The 14,415-nt window shown below is 43.2% G+C and overlaps 1 long non-coding RNA gene and 1 pseudogene across 1 annotated transcript in view; one reads left to right on the top strand and one right to left on the bottom strand.

Moving 5' to 3' along the window:
• LOC126100483 (uncharacterized) overlaps positions 1–14,415 on the top strand; it is a 532,316-nt gene that overhangs the window by 500,802 nt on the left and 17,099 nt on the right. The gene's annotated exons all lie outside the window — the stretch shown is intronic.
• On the bottom strand, positions 3,769–3,887 carry LOC126102433 (5S ribosomal RNA; annotated as a pseudogene).

The raw sequence follows: 14,415 nt of genomic DNA, 5'->3' as shown, positions 1-14,415 counted from the left end.
GGCGGTACAGAAGTGCCACCCCCCGCCACACAACATTAGGTGGCTTCCGGAGTATGATATAGACGAAGGTGAAGAAATACCAAACACACACAAAATACGTCTGGTCGCGACGGAAAAGCGCGATCAGCTGCACAGCACGCGGGTGTCACCTACCTTTCTAACCGCGTGGATATTTCTTTCTGTGAACGCTGCATCGACACGCGTTCGCATGATCGGTTGTAAGTTGGACGTTATGTGTTTAAACGCGTGGTCTGAAAATATGCGTCAGATCTGCATCGTATGAACTTAGCCAGCGTCTCGCCGTGGACAATGTTCAGTATGTTTTGACACATCATTGTAGACTTAGGGGACTGCTTCTAGCTGACGCGTTACGGCGATTCGTCATGACCGAAGTAGGCTATGCATTCTACTCGCTTCGTTAGTATCTTTGTGCCGAACATTGAGCATTCTGGACGTACAAATAAATCTGCTAATTCGTATTTCTATGTTTGTGGGCCTTTTTTCCTTACCTTTTCTCTCAAATCCTTCTTGGCGATTGATTCCGTTCGCTTTTTTTAAATCGTTATATCCGTTTTACGCATCTCTGTCGCTTTCCGGGTTTCAGGGTATTTAGTGCCGTCCAAAAGAATCCGATATTAAAGTACTGCACAATTACGGCTTTTTCATCTCGCAGAAATCAGCCGCTAACGATAACATCCAGTCGAGTGAGAATAGCTTTCTGTGCGTAATGACCCACTCACCCACCGGTTCCATCGGGTGGACTCTTTGCTGTGCAATTTAATGCCGAGTTTTCATTACGGAATGGGTTAAACGGAACAGGCTGGGTTTTAATTAATATTTTATAACTGTCAGTTGGCGGGAAGTGCCGCACTCGACTGTTCAGGATAATAACTTTGCTGCTGACGTAACCATGATTGTAACAAAGAGAATGACACACACACACACACACACACACACACACACACACACACACACACACACACACACACACCATGAATCAGTCATGAGGGGGGCGGGGGGAACTGTATAGGCAGATATGTGTCATTTTTGTTACAGCTTTAATTACGGCGTTTTTCTGCCTCGTTGTTTTCAGGAGAAATATTTTAGAAGTAGAGAGGATATGAAATGCTGACTGACAATGCCAAGAAAAGGCTAATTGAAAAAGGGAAATTTTTAACATCAAGTATAGATTTAACTGTATGGGAGTCTTTTCCCAAAGTATTTGTATGGAGTGTGAAACATGAACGATAAACAGTTTAGACAAGGAGAGAATAGAAGATTTTGAAAAGTGGTGCTACAGAAGAATGCTGAATATTAAATGCATAGATCACGTAACTAATGAGGAGGTACTGAACAGAATTGGGGAGACAAAACATTGTGGCACAGCTTGACCAAAACAAGGGATCGGTTGGTAGGACAAGTTCTGACACATCAAAGGATCACCAATTTGATACTGGAAGGAAATGTGAGTGGTGTGAGTCGTAGAGGGAGACCAAGAAATGAATTGAGTAAGCAGACTCAGAAAGACGTAGGTTGCCTGTAGTTCCCTCTGAGATGAAAGAGGCTCGCGCAGGATAGAGTAGCATGGAGACCTGCATCAAAACAGCCTTCAGACTGAAGACCACAACAACAAAGTTATAGAATAGTCGTAGGGTCCAGGATAGGAATCCGCTTTTAGTCTTTTGTGTCTCCTAACATGAATCTAAGACTGTACAAGTATTCTATAAGCATCAGACAAACGTAGTAATGAGCAATTTATTGAATGTCCTGTAGATATTTATAGGACTGCCCATCATGACAAAAAGTTGAAATTTGGAAATTTGTGGTAGGATCTTATAGGACCAAACTGCTGAGGTCATCGGTCCCAAAGTTTACACACTACTTAACCTAACTTAAACTAACTTACGCTAAGGACAACACACATACCCACGCCCGAGGAGGGACTCGAACCTCCGACGGGGTGAGCTGTGAGCACCGTGAAAAGACGCCCTAGGCCGCGTGGCTACCCGCGCGGCGTTGACAGAAAAAGCGTGATACACTACTGCCCATTAAAATTGCTACGCCAAGAATAAATGCAGATGATAGAAGGGGATTTATTGGACAAACATATTACTAGAACGGACATGTGATTACATTTTCACGCAATTTCGATGCATAGATCCTGAGAAATCAGTACCCAGAACAACCACCTCTGGCCGTAATAACGGCCTCGATATGCCTGGGCATTGAGTCGAACAGAGCTTGGATGGCGTGTACAGGTACAGCTGCCCATTCAGCTTCAACACGAAACCACAGTTCTTCAAGAGTAGTGACTGGCGTATTGTGACGAGCCAGTTGCTCGCCCACCATTGACCAGACGTTTTCAGTTGCTGAGAGATCTGGTGAATATGCTGGCCAGGGGAGCAGTGGAATATTTTCTGTATCCATAAAGGCCCTTACAGGACCTGCAACATGCGGTCGTGCATTATCCTGCTGAAATGTAGGGTTCTGCAGGGATCGAATGAAGGGTAAAGCCACGGGTCGTAACACATCTGAAATGTAACGTCCATTGTTCAAAGTGCCGTCAATGCGAACAAGAGGTGACCGAGACGTGTAACCAATGGCACCCCATACCATCACGCTGCCTGATACGCCAGTATGGCGATGACGAATACACGCTTCCAATATGCGTTCACCGCGATGTCGCCAAACACGGATGCGTCCATCATGATGCTTTAAACAGAACCTGGATTCATCCAAAAAAAGGCTTTTTGCCATTCGTGCACCCAGGTTCGTCGTTGAGTACACCATCGCAGGCGCTCCTGTCTGTGATGCAGCGTCAAGGGTAACCGCGGCCACGGTCTCCGAGCTGATAGCCCATGCTGCTGCAAACGTCGTCGAACTGTTCGTGCAGATGGTTGTTGTCTTGCAAACGTCCCCATCTGTTGACTCAGGGATCGAGACGTGACTGCACGATCCGTTACAGCCTTGCGGGTAAGATGCCTGTCAACTAGACTGCTAGTGATACGAGGTCGTTGGGATCCACCACGGCGTTCCGTATTACCCTCCTGAACCCACCGATTCCATATTCTGCTAGCAGTCATTGGATCTCGACCAACGCGAGTAGCAATGTCGCGATACGATAAACCTTTATCAAAGTCGGAAACGTGATGGTACGCATTTCTCCTCCTTACACGAGGCATCACAACAACGTCTCACCAGGCAACGCCGGTCAACTGCTGTTTTGTATGAGAAATCGGTTGGAAAATTTGCACATGTCAGCACGTTGGAGGTGTCGCCACCGGCGTCAACATTGTGCGAATGCTCTGAAAAGCTAATCATTTGCATATTGCAGCATCTTCTTCCTGTCGGTTAAATTTCGCATCTGTAACAGGTAAACTTCGTGGTGTAGCAATTTTAAGGCCAGCAGTGTATATTGGCAGTAGAATAGCCTGATATATTCTCACACATTCAACGGTACCATATCATTTAGGTCCCGTACACATATTTCTATTAATGGATCGTGACTTCCAAATTCTTTTTCATGGGCAAGATTTGGTATATATCCATTGGTATTGACTGTGAGATAAATATATTGAATTTAATATTAAATATACAAATTATGAATAAAATATGTATTGAATTAAATAGATAAGAACCAAAAAATATTCCATGGGGCAGCAATCTGTGGCATATAAAGGTACTGCTAATAATAATAATAATGTGTGGCACACCAGCCTCGTGCATGTCTTTCAATTACACTCCACTTCGGCGTGTTGCGTGTGCGTTAGCCGACCGCACCCGGATTTCCCTGACGGTCACCCATCCAACAACTAACCGAGCCCAACGTTGCGTAACTTCGGTGATCGGCAGGTAACCGGTGTTACCAACGCGGCAAGGCCGTTGGCTTGGGGCCGTTGGTGTGTCAAATTGGCGTTGTTTGCGCAGTTCTTTGACCAAAATTAAACCAGTGCCGTCAATTTTTAATTCCTAACAAAACTTCCATATTTAAAACAGGATATCGCCACTAGAGCAGAATTATTTTCGGGAGGTATACATGAGATCTGAATCTGTTAACTGAATCAAATAGTTTATTACAGAAAATCCAAAGAGCAATTGAAAAATAAACTATCATGTAGCGGACGTTGTACGAGTATATGATACAGTGGAAAATAATGGTAGGGGAATAGCGTCAGCTTTTTTTGGATTTGATGCTCATGCAGGATTATAGTTTTTATTCAGCAAGTCGACCATTTGGCAGAATACGGCTGAAGTGTAGTTTTTTGAGTTGAAAAATAAAGTTCGGTAACGTTGGAAAAAATTGAAAAAATAGGACGGACTCTAGTGCTATTTTGCAAGTGGTATGCCACTGTCCAGCGAGAGATCCCTCTAAAACCTAGATTTTCCAGTCACAGTAGTAATGAGATAAATTGTTACAAGCGTAACAAAAATATTTTATTCGACCACGGTAGTTACATATCCAGCATCGGTGTCGTTAACAGCCCTTGATGCAACCCCAAATCTACTGGAGAGCTAAACCAGAGTGGACCACGGCGTGCCAAACTTCACGGAGCCCGATGTGTGGGCCTCTTGCGGACGGAGGCTCGGCGAGAGGTGATGAAATTGGTGGTATGAATAGTAAATTTTCTGAAGTTTCACGCTGTATTGCACGGGCAGTTGCAACAGTTTCGGATTAAATTGAACGAAGTGTGTGGAGACATTACGTATTACTGAAAAATACAGTGGTTAAGTCAGGGGATAGATTTGGAATAATTTTTCCTTTTAAATCCGTTATTGTTGAATTTATGAAGAAAGAAGGAAGGCGGGAACACAAATTAGAACATCCGGGATGGATTGCAGACTTCGTATTTTAAACTGACTTGACTGCATACTGCCCACAGTAACACATTGCAAGGTGAGCAACAGTTTATTTCTGATTTGCTGTGGATACATTTAAAAAGAAAATTGTCTGACAAAAAACACCGTCCATTTATCTAATGACGTTGAAGAAAATGCCAGTCTTGAAGAATTAATTGTAGCGTTGAAAGAATTACAAGAATAATGTAGAATATCAATCTTACATCTGTTTTCGTGCTTTTTACGAGACCATTTGCCATTCAGCTGGAAGTGCACCTGTGCTTGTGCAGATGGAACACAGTGATGTGCAGAGTAATTCCCGTTTAAAATACAAAAACTCTTACGTTGAAACTGTCTAGGACAACTGCATAGTTCTTCTCGGGAAGAGAAAAGATGTTGCAAACGTAGGTGTAGGAAGGGCTTTTTTCGATTATGAAAGTAAGTACTTCACGATCACATGGCAACCTGAGTGCGCAAATCTGTGAATTGTCTGCATCTATCCTTCGGCCGACAAAAAGAAAAAAAAAAAAAACTGGATCACGTCTTCAGCGTGCCAAAAATAAAAAAATACTGTAAAATTGTTTTGTACGTGATATATGTTGTTGCTAAATAAGAGATAAAAAAATCCAAGTCATATGCAGTTCGACTGCGTTACCATCTACAGGGTGTTTAAAAAATGACCGGTATATATCGCAGACAGGAGCGCCTGCGATGGTGTACTCAACGACGAACCTGGCTGCACGAATGGCAAAACGTCATATTTTCGGATGAATCCAGGTTCTGTATGCAGCATCATGATAGTCGTACCCGTGTTTGGCGACATCGCGGTGAACACATATTGGAAGCGTGTATTCGTCAAACGCCATACCGGCGTATCACACAGCGTGATGGTATGGGGTGCCACTGGTTACACGTCTCGGTCACCTCTTGCTCGCATTGACGGCACTTTGAACAGTGAACGTTACATTTCAGATGTGTTACGACCCGTGGCTCTACCCTTTATTCGAACCCTGCGAAACCCTACATTTCAGCAGGATAATGCACGACCGCATGTTGCAGGTCCTGTACGGGCCTTTCTGGATATAGAAAGATATATGTTCGACAGCTTCCCTGGTCAGCACATTCTCCAGATCTCTCACCAATTGAAAACGTCTGGTCAATGGTGGCCGAGGAACTGGCTCGTCACAATACACCAGTCTTCATGAACTGTGGTATCGTGTTGAAGCTGCATGGGCAGCTGTACCTGTACACGCCATCCAAGCTCAATGCCCAGGCGTATCAAGGCCGTTATTACGGCCAGACGTGGTTGTTCTGGGTACTGATTTCTCAGGATATATGCAGCCAAATTGCGTGAAAATATAATCACATGTCAGTTGTAGTATAATATATTTGTCCAATGAATACCCGTTTATCATCTGCATTTCTTCTTGCTGTAGCAATTTTAATGGCCAGTAGTGTATATTGCCCGACTCTTCCCGTAATTCAGCTCTCGTACCTGTACTGTATATTACCGTTAATAGTAAGCAGGTCAGCCAGATAATGGAGATTTCAAGAATTTTAATACATGTGCTGCTAAAACTGAAATAAAATGACGAACAAGTTGCATTAACTTTTCCTTTTTCTGTCTTGAAATTCAATATGGAAAGCGCAAAGAAACACAGATGGACTGCTCAGCATTTGCAGACGACGTTGTGATCTTGATGGAATCGTCACAAGATGCAACTAAATCAACTTGACACTCAAGACGCTAGTGGCCACAGAATTATTAAAGATCTCCATCCAGAGGACACAGTATTTGAGGAACACCAGTACGGCTCATGAATGGATGACGTGATACACAGGAAACACCCAGAGAAACAACAAGGTTTGACTTCGAAAATCAGTAAAATTAATATTGCATGCAAATAAATGCAGAGAAAAAATATTGATGCTCCATTTGCATTTAATGATCGGATAAATCAACAATTGTTTACGCCCCAATTAGCTATATATAATGTACATGACTTATTAAAAAGAAAAACATTACCAGTATATGAACCAACCCATCTTTCCGCAGAAGGAAGTTCAAAAATGGTTCAAATGGCTCTGAGCACTATGGGACTCAACTTCTGAGGTCATTAGTCCCCTAGAACTTAGAACTAATTAAACCTAACTAACCTAAGGACATCACACACATCCATGCCCGAGGCAGGATTCGAACCTGCGACCGTAGCGGTCTCGCGGTTCCAGACTGCAGCGCCTAGAACCGCACGGCCACTTTGGCCGGCGCAGAAGGAAGTCTGAACCTTTTAAGGACAGGATTAATTAGCAGACTAGAAATTTGTGGAACAAAAGATTATCAGAAAGATGCTCGAACGACAATGATTAGGAGTAGGTACATACAGAAGACTAGTGAACAAGAATAAAAACCGAAATAAAATAAGCTGATCAGAAATTAACGTACTCTACAAAACATTAAAAGGTCGCGACTTGTTCTTGTATTGGAATAACGGAACTGAAAATAATTTTAGCTTGTTTATAAACGACAGAACAGATAATCAAGAAAACTGAGAGCAAACAACGCTGTCAAGCTTAACAAGAAATTCTTTAATCTTCAGATTTATTGTTATTGAACATTCATTGTAGTTCTTGTGCGTGTCTACAGTAGCATCAGTAGGAAGTTATGTTTTATTTCATACCATTTCGTATTTTCCCATACTTGCATCCTTTGTTTCTTATGCCCTAAACGCAAGTTCTTTTCTCTGTATTATTTAATAAGTTTTCCCTGCATCTAAACGTCACACCCCATAGGCCTTAAAACATAGCTGAGGACTAGAACACCACCCTGAAAAAGGTTGCTTCTTTTTTTTTGTGGAATAACTTATCATGGTAGTGTGTGAAGTACAGGTACTTTGAGTGTTCCTAGTTTCAGGGAATTACAGTAAATATGAACAATAAGTTTCTAAATTTCAAGTACGAAGTGACCACTCTGATTTGCAGCATTGTTTGGCAGCTATATTTCTTAGCAGTTCCCGGGCAACGGACGTTCTATAAAAGATGCTCTCTCAGTTTGCGCTCGTATAGCTTTGAATCATTTTACTCAATCTAGATACTTTTTTCTCAGTTCTGCCATGTTCATGTTCGAGAAGTGGTCTAATGCTTATCGTTCACTGGTATGGTCCGCTATCACGTTTTATGCTTGATATTTTATATTTTCCTGGTGACAGACATACCTGATCAGTCTTGTAAGTATGTAAACTTTTCTTCGTGTCAGGGATGGGCGAGGACTGTACACTGAGTAACACCACGTGGCGTGTTTTGTACCGCAGACTATAACAACATGGATGCGCTGATCCGGAAATCCTGTTGGCCACCATCCTAGGGAAGTGGCCAAAGGTCAACCAAATAAACGGCAACGTGAAAACGACTAGAATCCACAGTTGCTCTACATGATAGAAAATTGCCACAAGTATCGACCTGTCAATCTACAAGAGAGACGCTGCTGTCCTGTACCGGATAACAACGTATTATCAGCAACGCTCCGGATACAAATAAGCGTCCCGTCAACCAGCACGATATGCAGGGAGGGTGAACGGACACCTAGATAAATCCGGAAATGTCCCTCCTTTTCTCTCTTTGTCCGGATTTGGGTCTAATTTTTACACTGTCCTCCTTTTTCGCACAGTTGACCATAATAAAACAATATTTCCAATTATTCCCGTTCGCCTGCCGCTGTGACCGAGCGGTTATAGGCACTTCAGTCGGGAACCGCGCGACTGCTACGGTCGCAGGTTCGAATCCTGCCTCGAGCATGGATGTGTGTGATGTCCTTAGGTTAATTAGGTTTAAGTAGTTTTAAGTTGTGGGGAACTGATGACCTCAGATGTTAAGTCCCGTAGTGCTCACAGCCATTTTTGAGCCCATTATTCCAGTTCTATTGCTCTTTTCTTATACCTCATGTATAGTTGGCAGCAAGATCGTCGATTTTATCGAGTTTTCACTTGTGATCATGGATCGATCCACAAGCGTGTTTAAATATCGATTATTTAAAATTTCCGTTCTGTATTTTCCGTTTCGGATTGATACTTTCTCCGCTTCGCATTACAGGTTTCATGTCGTGTACTCTGTACTCACGTATGAGTGTGATTTGGTGTCTATTGTAACCGTGTGAGTTTTATAAAATATCTCGCAATGCCTAAACGTAAGTGTACCTTTTCAGATGTTCTTTCTTACAAATACCCTGTTTTCAGGAGGGGGAGAAGTGAATCCGAAGTAGAACGTTAAGTATGAGGAGATGGAACTTCCGTCTCAGTCGTTAATAAAGGAAAGAAGTTAAGGAATGTATGTGATGTGCATTAATTAATTTACTTATTAAATTTGAACGTATGTTTCCGTGTGTCTTCTTTCTTTGTAACTTTATCCTCCTTTTTGAAGCATCAATCTTGTTGTGCAACATTAAATATAAGTACAACAGTGATTTGCTAATTACGTCAAAGAATGTTGGGCATGACATGAAATGATATCAGCGCAAACCGTTATGATAAGCTGAACACTCAATGTAATAAAAAAGGTGGTGACATTTTCAATCTGTACCACAGTGAGACTCGAGCCAAGATTTCCTGATTTTGCGAGGAGTCATTTTAAACATTTTTTGATTGCTTATTTTTCTCTTGCGCTGTAGATCATTCTTGTAAGTTCATATGCTCTCGATGTTTGGAATTCTTCCGTCTCTACCATCTTCTTTGCAAATCTCCGAATTGTGCACCGTCTTTCAAAACTAACATTTTCTGGTCGTCTACAACCTTCTTGTAACCCTAAAACCTTATGACGAATTCTGATCCTCTGGTGAAAACTAAATTTTCAGCTGATATTTTCTCTCAGTCCTATCTGGTACGGATCCCATATTCCACATGCCTCTGTAATTTCTGACTGCGTTTGTAATTCATTGGGTAGCACATTCAGAGTACAAAAGGAGCTGTACTTCCATTGACATAGTGTGATAAACGTGCATAATATTTTGTGTATACTCATTGTTTCCGAGTAACAACCGCGACGGGCCACAAAGTTATGGATTCCTGATTGCATCAAATGGTGCATTAGCTTTTTTTCCCTTTGATCTTCATGTTTAAACATGCAAATAATATACGGTTTAGGACAGTGATGTCAAATATTTTGGCACATGAGCGTTGCACTGGCACAAGTGCCATAGATCTCTTGCCTGGCTTCGCACATCCCCCCACTTGCGCACCGTGCTGTCTGAACGTGGAGGGGAACTGCAAACGTGCCGCATTTACAGGGTGTTTCAAAAATGACCGGTGTATTTGAAACGGCAATAAAAACTAAACGAGCAGCGATAGAAATACACCGTTTGTTGCAATATGCTTGAGACAACAGTACATTTTCAGGCAGACAAACTTTCGAAATTACAGTAGTTACAATTTTCAACAACAGATGGCGCTGCGGTCTGGGAAACTCTATAGTACGATATTTTCCACATATCCACCATGCGTAGCAATAATATGGCGTAGTCTCTGAATGAAATTACCCGAAACCTTTGACAACGTGTCTGACGGAATGGCTTCACATGCAGATGAGATGTACTGCTTCCGATGTTCAATTGTTTCTGGATTCTGACGGTACATCTGGTCTTTCAAGTGTCCCCACAGAAAGAAGTCACAGGGGTTCATGTCTGGCGAATAGGGAGGTCAATCCACGCCGCCTCCTGTATGTTTCTGATAGCCCAAAGCAATCACACGATCATCGAAATATTCATTCAGGAAATTAAAGACGTCGGCCGTGCGATGTGGCCGGGCACAATCTTGCATAAACCACGAGGTGTTCGCAGTGTCGTCTAAGGCAGTTTGTACCGCCACAAATTCACGAAGAATGTCCAGATAGCGTGATGCAGTAATCGTTCCGGTTCTGAAAAACGGGCCAATGATTCCTTTGGAAGAAATGGCGGCCCAGACCAGTACTTTTTGAGGATGCAGGGACGATGGGACTGCAACATGGGGCTTTTCGGTTCCCCATATGCGCCAGTTCTGTTTATTGACGAAGCCGTCCAGGTAAAAATAAGCTTCGTCAGTAAACCAAATGCTGCCCACATGCAAATCGCCGTCATCAATCCTGTGCACTGTATCGTTAGCGAATGTCTCTCGTGCAGCAATGGTAGCGGCGCTGAGGGGTTGCCGCGTTTGAATTTTGTATGGATAGAGGTGTAAACTCTGGCGCATGAGACGATACGTGGACGTTGGCGTCATTTGGACCGCAGCTGCAACACAGCGAACGGAAACCCGAGGCCGCTGTTGGATCACCTGTTGGACTAGCTGCGCGTTGCACAATGGTTGCCGTACGCGGTCGCCCTACCTTTCCAGCACGTTCATCCGTCACGTTCCCAGTCCGTTGAAATTTTTCAAACAGATCCTTTATTGTATCGCTTTTCGGTCCTTTGGTTACATTAAACCTCCGTTGAAAACTTCGTCTTGTTGCAACAACACTGTGTTCTAGGCGGTGGAATTCCAACACCAGAAAAATCCTCTGTTCTAAGGAATAAACCATGTTGTCTACAGCACACTTGCACATTGTGAACAGCACACGCTTACAGCAGAAAGACGACGTACAGAATGGCGCACCCACAGACTGCGTTGTCTTCTATATCTTTCACATCACTTGCAGCGCCATCTGTTGTTGAAAATTGTAACTACTGTAATTTAGAAAGTTTGTCCGCCTGAAAACGTACTGTTGTCCCAAGCATATATTTGAAATAAATCTGGCAGATCTCATGTACTGACGGGCAACGATCACTGAGCTGTCCGAAGCGCGGTTGTGGAAAATCGCGTGAAATCAACAGAAGAAATCACTCGTGAGTTCCAAATTGCTACCAGCAGCCCAGCTAGGTCAGTGACTATACGTAGCGTCTAAAAAAATAATGGGGTACAATTAGTCTAACAGCTGGTCGCAAGCCACAAATTAAACGATGATTGAGGTGGCCCAAAGAGCAATCCGAGCAGACAGTGAATGATTGGAAACGAGCGATTTGGAATGATGGATCACGCTACGCCTTGTGACAGTCCGATGACAGGTTTTGGCTTTGAAGTATTCCTGGACAACTCTGTCTGCCATCATGTGTGGTGCAGGCAGTGAAGTACGAAGGATCTTGTGTTGCGGTATTGGGGCATTTTTAGTGGTAAGGGTGTGGTCCCTTTATTACGCTTAAGAAAACGGTAAATGCGTAAGGTTTTGAATACTGTGTACACTAGAGGAACCGTTCAGAGAAGATGATTGATGGTATTAGCACGGCAGTGCACCCTGTCATAAAACAGCGTATTTGAGGCAATGGTTTGTGGACCGTTACATTCCTGATGTGGACTGGTCCCCCTGAGTCCAAACCGGCACCCAGTGGAACAACTTTGGCGTGAGTTAGAACTTTGAATTCTCTTCAGACGCCAGTGTCTAACATCACGGACATTGACACCTCACTAAATGTGTCCCTGGCAGAGTTCAGGGCGTCATGGACGCGAAGAATTGACTCGCCCCATATTAATATCCACTAGCAGTAGTCCGCATACTTTTGACCAGATAGTGTAGCTGCAGTAATGAATGATGTGGCGCATTGCCAAATGCACTAGACCGAATTCAAGAGGACAGGGTTTCAAGTCTCCGACCAGCCTTAGAGCGTTATAGTCTGAGTGGTTTCTATAAATCGATGAAGACCAACACCCGGACAGTTCCTTTGAAAAGGGCACAGTAGTTTTTAATCCCTATCCTTTGCAACTGAGCAGATGTTACGTCTCTAATAGCATTGTGATCGACGGGCCTTTAAGCCTTAATCTCTTTTATGTATTTTCTAATCGCGGACAGTGTTTAGTGGTAAAACTTTTGTAATGGATACAGTTAGATAGAATGATTTTTCAGACATAAAAATACCTATGGGAAACAATTTAAGGCGTTGTAAACCTGCGTGCGTTTGTAATATATTCGATAAACCACATACGCCCTGGAGGAAGTAAGAGACACATCACTAAATTCAGCACCGTACTTTAGGATAGCTTCGGCGACAGCGCTATCGTACACGGTAAACACCAACCCAACGACAAAAATGCGGACCTTTTTCAGAGATACTTTCTGAATATTTAATCGTAAGGGATCCGTGGCCTTCGAATGCTCCTTGCGGAGTAATTGCGTTTCGTTTGAATTCCTACCGCCAGCTATTTTTGTATCTGATTTGTCCAAAAATAATCTGCTCAACAGTGCAAATGTCTATGGTATGAGCTGTATATCTTGTATGCAAACAAACTTGTTCCATTCACTCACAGTACCTACAGCAGTGCGTCCTTCAGTGTTCGCATTCAAGCTTGCGTGCAATACTGCTAGTTTTTTTTCCCAGCAGGGTTAGTTCCACGTTAACCCTTAACAGACTGAGCGGGGTCCTCTAGGGATACTGCAGCAACAATAAGAACCAATTTATCCTTGCTCTTTTATCTGTATCCTGCATCTGTTTAATATCTATATTACATCACTAGATTTATGATACTTTCCTTAAAAAATTTAAAACATACTTGGCAGGATGCCACTTGGTATACTACGTCACATATTTTGATGGATTTTTTTGTTATTTTTCATAATGTGAACGTCATAAATTTTCAAAAGTGGCCCGCAAGCGAATTTCAGACGATGACATTCCTCGGATGGATGTGATCCCAGTACCCGGAAGACGTCTTGAGCGAAGCAGATGAGGACTTTATTTCAGAATGAAATGCGTTAGAATTGGAAAATAACCTTGAAGTGAATTCAGAAAAAAGTTGCATTGCCGGCGAAAATTCTGATGTTGATTCCGATGAAGGAGATTCGTTTATTGCAAAGTCAGGACTAAAGTGGACAAGTTCAGTGTCGCTGGTAACTCGTTTTCATAAATACAGCATTGTCAAATCATCTCCCGGGCCACGCACGCAAGTGGTCTTGCACACACAATGTCCAAAGTTTTCAGAATGTTCTTATAAAAGGACACTACATTGGCGGAGCTATCATTTGTACTCAGGTAATTCATGTGAAAAGGTTTCCGAGCCGGCCAAGGTGGCCGAGCGGTTCTAGGCGCTTCAGTCCTGAACCGCGAGACTGCTACGGTCGCAGGTTCGAATCATGCCTCGGGCATGGATGTGTGTGATGTCCTTAGGTTAGTTAGGTTTAAGAAGTTCTAAGTTCTAGGGGACTTATGACCTCAGCTGTTGAGTCCCATGTGCTCAGAGCCATTTTTTTTTGAAAAGGTTTCCGGCATGATTTTGCCGCACGTCGGGAATTAAGACTTCGAACGTGGAGCTGAACGCATGGGACGTTCCATTTCGGAAGACGTTAGGGAATTCTTTATTCCGAGATCCACACTGTCAAGAGTGTGCCGAGAACACCGAGTTTCAGGCTTTACCTCTCACGACGGACGGAGCAGTGGCCGACGGCCTTCACTTAAAGGCCAAGAGCAGCGGCGTTTGCGTAGAATTGTCAGTGCTAACAGACAAGCAACACTGCGTGACATAACCGGAGAAGTTAATGTGGGACGTAGGACGAAGGTATCCGTTATTACAGCGAGGCGAAACGTGGCTCTATGGG

This window comes from Schistocerca cancellata, chromosome 9, assembly GCF_023864275.1.
Source record: "Schistocerca cancellata isolate TAMUIC-IGC-003103 chromosome 9, iqSchCanc2.1, whole genome shotgun sequence".
NCBI classification, from domain to species: Eukaryota; Metazoa; Arthropoda; class Insecta; order Orthoptera; family Acrididae; genus Schistocerca; species Schistocerca cancellata.
Note: the sequence above shows the minus strand (reverse complement) of the source record. Positions and strands in the feature narration are given on the sequence as shown.